Source organism: Bombus vosnesenskii, unplaced genomic scaffold, assembly GCF_011952255.1.
Source record: "Bombus vosnesenskii isolate JDL3184/JDL3185 unplaced genomic scaffold, Bvos_JDL3184-5_v1.1 scf7180000013349, whole genome shotgun sequence".
Lineage (NCBI taxonomy): Eukaryota > Metazoa > Arthropoda > Insecta > Hymenoptera > Apidae > Bombus > Bombus vosnesenskii.
In genome coordinates, this window is record NW_022882985.1 from 131,185 (window position 1) to 137,478 (window position 6,294).

The window sequence follows — 6,294 nt, forward strand, 5'->3', positions numbered from 1 at the left end:
AACGTGGAAAAACGCGAGCCGGTTTCCTCCAGCTACAAAATATTCCAATTTAAAAAGCTGCCTGTGTAAATTTTGTAGCAGCTGCAGTTGTGGAATGCGGCAAACAATTGAATCGATGAGTCGAAGAACAATATACCCTGAAAACCACATTTTGAGATATTTCAAAGAGTAGCTTTAGTTTCTTTCTTTTTGTGTGTATATGTGTATTATCAATGTCATTGATTTTATAGCGTTATTGCAATTTAAACACGGTCATGCTAAACGAGATAAACGTCCATATATCTGCCTACCTGTGCTTGAACATCGTTTGTGAGTCTTTTATAATTAAAATGAATTTAATAATTGGACTTTCACCGTTCCTCGACTCAACAGAATTTTTAATCTGCAAATGAAACAAATTAATACAGTGGCAAAAAGTAGTAGTACCTGTTAACGTTAAAAGTAATTAAAATAAAAATGATTTAACGCAAGTTGATTACCAAAGTAAATTCAGCGTGATGTATAAAAGAATTAGTCGTCTTGTTGACGAGTCCCATTAGTAGTTTTCCAAAAACAAACTTCATAGAACGTCGATGCTTCGCTTCAGATGTACTTTATCAATTTGATCACATTTTCTATACTATTTTTACTCTCATCAAACCGGAGGGACTGTCCCAATCGCAGACATTTATACTTCCAATTTTAAAAAGTGGCTAATTCCGTACTTATATCGGTTTTCAACTCGCTAGTTCGATTTCACTATTTTCCCTCGTCTAATTGCCAAGGATTTAACTTAGCTGATGCGATCTGTTCCGACCAAATATATTACCGCTATTTTTCTTCTGGAAACAATTTTGAAAGTTTCGAACGAAAATAAAAAGGATTAAAGAGAGACAGAAGGTAAACAAATTTTCTGTTCGAACGTTGCATCGTGTTCGGACAGGAAGACCGCTGACACGTGAATATAAACAGGCGGAATTTCGTATATATCGCGTATGGAATTATCGTTTAATAAAACACAACAGTGAGATAAAGTGGCGGATTATACAGACGCAAAAATCGCGCAATAAAGTTTAATTCCCTTATTCGGGGACAGCGAAATCCCGGATATCCGAGCAGCAGGCTTTCCTTCGCAATTCTTTTCGATTTATTGTTAGCCGCCTGTGGTCCTCCGTATTGTTCTATCCGGTTCCTGATTCACCAAGTCTAGCCTCGATTCTCTGCTATTTACACGTGCAAGAAACATGTATACTTAATTAGTTATCGTGCTCGTCCAAATAAGTTAGACTTAAGAATAAAAATGTAATATTCAAATTTGATGTGGCTATATATGTAACATGAAAAGAATATATTTTATAATCGCTGTACGTGTGCGAACCTTGTACAAATGTCGCCTATGTGCTATTGTTACGATTCTGTTATGGACACGTGCGGGCGGCACTTTCGCAGCTTGCGTCTCTGAATACCATAGTCTTCTCTATGACTTGTACGAGGTGAGCTGACCGGATTGAGTATCACTGTGCGCCCCGCTGCTCAGGCTGACCTTCTTTTGTTCGTGAATGGAGGTTTGCTCGCGTGCAGGGTTATTCTGGCCGATTTTTAATTGTCAATAACTAAAAAACAAAGCGAAAAACGCAATTCTTTTATTCCTGATTTTCATCTCATTTCGCCTTCAAGAATCATTCCTTAAATTTCCTCACACCTATAGCCGAACACACTGTATGGATCAACTAAAAAGTATAGACCAGTCGAGGTCCTCTGCTTCTATTATTTTCTCATTCCAAAGAAACCTTAATAGATGATAATTTAGCCTTCGGGCGACCATGACGGATTTGTCTTAACTTTATTATCCTAAACCTTAACCTTATTATCTGATTAATCAATTTCTAAATTTTTGTTAATATAATAATTTACATAAAGTTGGATGAACAAAAGAAATAACAATGGACGTCCAATTTTAAATTAGATTTTAGAACCGGTCATTTGATCTTGCTAGGAAAATCGAACAAAAACTTTTTGTTAAACCCAACAAGATGTAAGTTGTAGTTTCTCCGACGTTGGTGTCAACGACGAGATCTCTAGGAACTTTAACACCACGTCTAATGGCATAATTCCGAAAACGCACAGAACAGAAGCCCATATGAAACCTTAACAAAACATCTTCGTGACTACGAGCGTGTTGTGTTTGAATTACAGTTGTTACCACGCAAACTACTGCAATAACAGTTGGTAACCTGCAGGACAATGGCCCTGGGCATCGCTCTTCAACATGAAAGCCAAACACTGTTCAGTTGTGAAATACGGCCGATCAGGAGTCGAAGTTGTAATCCTACAAGAGGATCAGCGTTAATTGACATCGAAAAGTTGTAGGTAAATGGTCCGTGGAAAATGGTACGCACGAACAAAACAGCTGAACGTTCTATTTATGAAGAGGTCTCGCCCTCTTTTATGGTCAACGTTATATTCGTGAACTTTGTTAAAAAGAGAAAAAACGTATTAACAGACCCATTAACGATAAAGACGATTGCGCAATTGGGAGGAAGTTGACTCAACTTTCGGCCGGAATGAGAAACGTAAATGACAAGATAACGCTGGAACCAGTTCGACAGGGTCTGTTATAGCCCAGAGAATTTATTGCCACTCGTACGTACAGTGGCTGGCAAAAGTATTCATGTTAAATAAAGTGAATTTTCGTGCGTGTTATATAAAACGTTTTGAAATTTCATTAGCACTATAATGACATGCCACTGTCAAGATTATATTGGCAAAATTTAGACTTTACCTGAAAATATATACAAAGTTACAAGGTACTTATTGCATGCTATTATTCGATAAAAAAATGAATACACGATATGAATGGTAATCTTAGCCATATAATATTATTAAATATGATATCATCGAATACCGAGATTTAGAAATATTGCGGATGACGCTTACCTGTTTAAATGCCTCTGTCATCTTTGCCAGATATACAAGATGTTCGGCTACGGGTGCCAGAAAATTTAAGGGCTGATTCTTGAAATCGGAATAATTTGTTTTTTAATTATTGACAATTAAAATTCGGCAAATAAAAAATATATATTTGTACTAAATACCTTGCAACTTTTTTATACATTTCAAGAATCGTTTCAGGTTTTACCAATATCGTTGTAATGGCTGGCTGTCGTTGAGGCGCTACTGAAACTTCAAAATGCATCGTATAACACGCGTAACATGTTCATAAAAGCAGAGTCGATAAATATACGAATACTTTCGTCAGCCACTGTAGTTCTTCGATAGGCTGGCGACGAACATTCTACGTCTTTGAAACTCGAATTTTCGGTCGCTGTTAGTCTAAACGTATGCTAATTAGTCAAATGGATGCGCGTTCGTTGATTCAGAGAAGTTTACAGAACTGCACCGAGAGAGATTCTCCGTCTCTATCCTCGGCGAATATTCAAATCAGCCATAAACCAGTCGTGTATACGGCGTGAATATACGTGGCATTTAAATTTTAATTCGACGCCAATTTGGTCCTCGGGAGCAGCAGTCAGCGAAAAGGTGAGCAACAGGATCGTTGACGATTACCTTTTTTCTTTGATCCAAATAAATAGTACAGATATTTCATAAGAACAAAGATACGCGGACAAAAGAAAGTTTATAAAATAAGAAATATGAAAAGACATCATAATTTTACAAAATGTTTTTATATTTAGTAAAAGCAATAAATAGATTTGTATTTAGTAAGAGCAATTAAATACCACAGGCTGGATGACTGTTAATTATACGGTAATAAATTTTTAGTGTAAAAGTTACGACAATTCATAGAGTATCAAGTTATTAACTTTCTTTCATCGACTACCGTAATGACGAAATTAACTGATTTGGTTAACGATACAATTAAATCAAAAACTTACGATATCGTTCTGCAAGAGGGCAGGGGGAGGGGAATCTTTTCGTTGCAGAACAAAAATAACCTAACCCCAAATCAAGCGAAAATTTTCACACAAAAGATTGTCTGTTCTAAAAAGGAATAAAGAAACATTTATCAAGCGAGAAAATTAATTCCGAGTGTTTCTTAAACAGAATTCAAATTTTATTTATGGATAAATAAAAACTTAATCGTTGATATAATGTCCGTCACTTGCCTAAGTTATGTGAAATTACGTAAATGCAGACGGCGTTTTTTTCTAAATTGCTATATGAAATAAAAAAAAAGGATATTTATATTTAAAATATTTAAAAATTGCCCGCCCATTTTAGTAATTATTTTTGGCTTAAATATTTACCCGTTTCATATCAGTTTTAACGAAATGTCATCTACATTTACGTGGATCCACCGTGTATCGAATAATAGAAATTATGTTAATGATTTGAAGCTTACGTCACAGCGAAATTTGAATACTCCTCGAAAAGGTGGCGAATTAATTTACAAGCCAAATAATTATCAGAGACGAGCAAAACTGAAAAGTTATCGAATTAATGTACTAACATAACGTATGGTTTCCTGAGTCTCTTATAATCAACTGTTATTATCAGAGGAGAAAATGGATGGATTAAACCTGATCGGAAATTCAATCTCGCCCATGATACAATCGAAACCTCGATAACAGTATCGTAAACTCGAGTGTCGTTTAATCGATTCGCGATTGACGCGCTCCTACCTCGAGGATCAAATTTCCCTATAAACGTCCGTCTGCTAGTGACATGCGTATATTCGACGAATTGGGTCGAATTCGAGTCGAGAAACGACAGCACAGAATTGAGAATCGAATTAATTAAGATGCCTCGAGTGGTTTCCACTTTCGTGGTTTTCGTTCTCCGATTACATTAAAAACTCAAGGATTCCTTAAGAAAACTAGGTCTCGAAAAAAATTCTTCAGAAAGAAACTTGATTTTAACCTTACATGATTAAATTTGATCATGTTTCTGTTAAATATCTTCAGGACATAACACATTTGCTGCCACGATGATGATCGGTAACCCACGTTACTAAATATTTTAGCACGATTCAAGTATTATAGATTTCAGGAGCTAAAAATGTTCGATAACGTGAGTGACATAGATAATATTATGAAAAAGTGCACAAGTACAATACAATATTTTGCAAAAATTCAATATTATGGTGTAGTATATTTTAATCTATTGTAACTCCCATGACACAAGATGTATAATATATAAAATTCGCATGATAAGCAACATGTTAATGTCACACGTTCCTAACTCTCTCAGATAGCAAAGGATTTCTAAGAAAAGAGAAAAGATAATAAGAGTAAGTTTTCAAACTGAAGCACAATCTTCAAGATTATATGATTTACCCTTATCAAGATTTTAATTGCATTTCGGTTAAAAACCTTTAAAACTAAATAATTCATTTATAGGTCTTTCAGGGAGCAAAAGGTTCCTAGAAAAAAAGAAAAGATAATAACTCTTCAAAAAGGAACATAATCTTTAAGATTATATGATCTAAGTTTGATTGTGTTTCAATTAAAAATCTTCAAGATTTTATGTTAATTCATTTTTGTCTTTCAGAGAGCAAAGGGATCCTGGAAAAAAGAGAAAAAATAATAATTCTTTAAAAAGAAAAAAGATCTTTACAATAATACATATATTTAAGATTATATGATTTGATTGTGTTTTAGTTAAAAATCTTCAAGGCTTAATGTTAGTTCATTTCTAAATCTTCCAGAGGATAAAGGGTTTCTTAAAAAAAGGAGAAAGAAAATACTGAAAATTCGCATAAATCCCGACAGCTATGTATCAAGTAGAATTGCCGGGAATTGCCATAGTAGGACGTTTATAGTAGAAATTTGGTGCCGGTCGGAGAAAGCTTGGCGTGCTTTTAAAGATTGCATGGGCTACGTTTAGCGGGGAAAATAACATGTTGGACATAATGTCCGGAATATTTTAGTATTCGGCTAAACGACGAGAAGTTGGGTGTTTTATGGGGTCGTTACTGTCGCGCAGTGTCGAGGACCATCGTAAAGAAGCGGGCGCAGTCAAGTGAATTTAAAATTACGCCAGTCGGCATTAACATTTCGTTGAAATTCTTTTTAACAGCTCTATACCATCGTGACATACCTAAATTACGACCAACAACCACGCTTGTTTTCCGGAGAAATTGCGTGACGAAAATAGGGATAAAAGCACAGCGTGGATTAACGCAAATTAAGTAACGCGAGTATCTGGAACCACGACGATTTAATTCATTTTCACTTACCTTACTTAAATTACCTTATTTAAATGTAAAAGTCTGTAATTCGTTTTATGAAATATTACGAGACGTAATTGTTCATATTTTTATTGTCGTGATTCCAAAACTGATGAGTAGCCTGC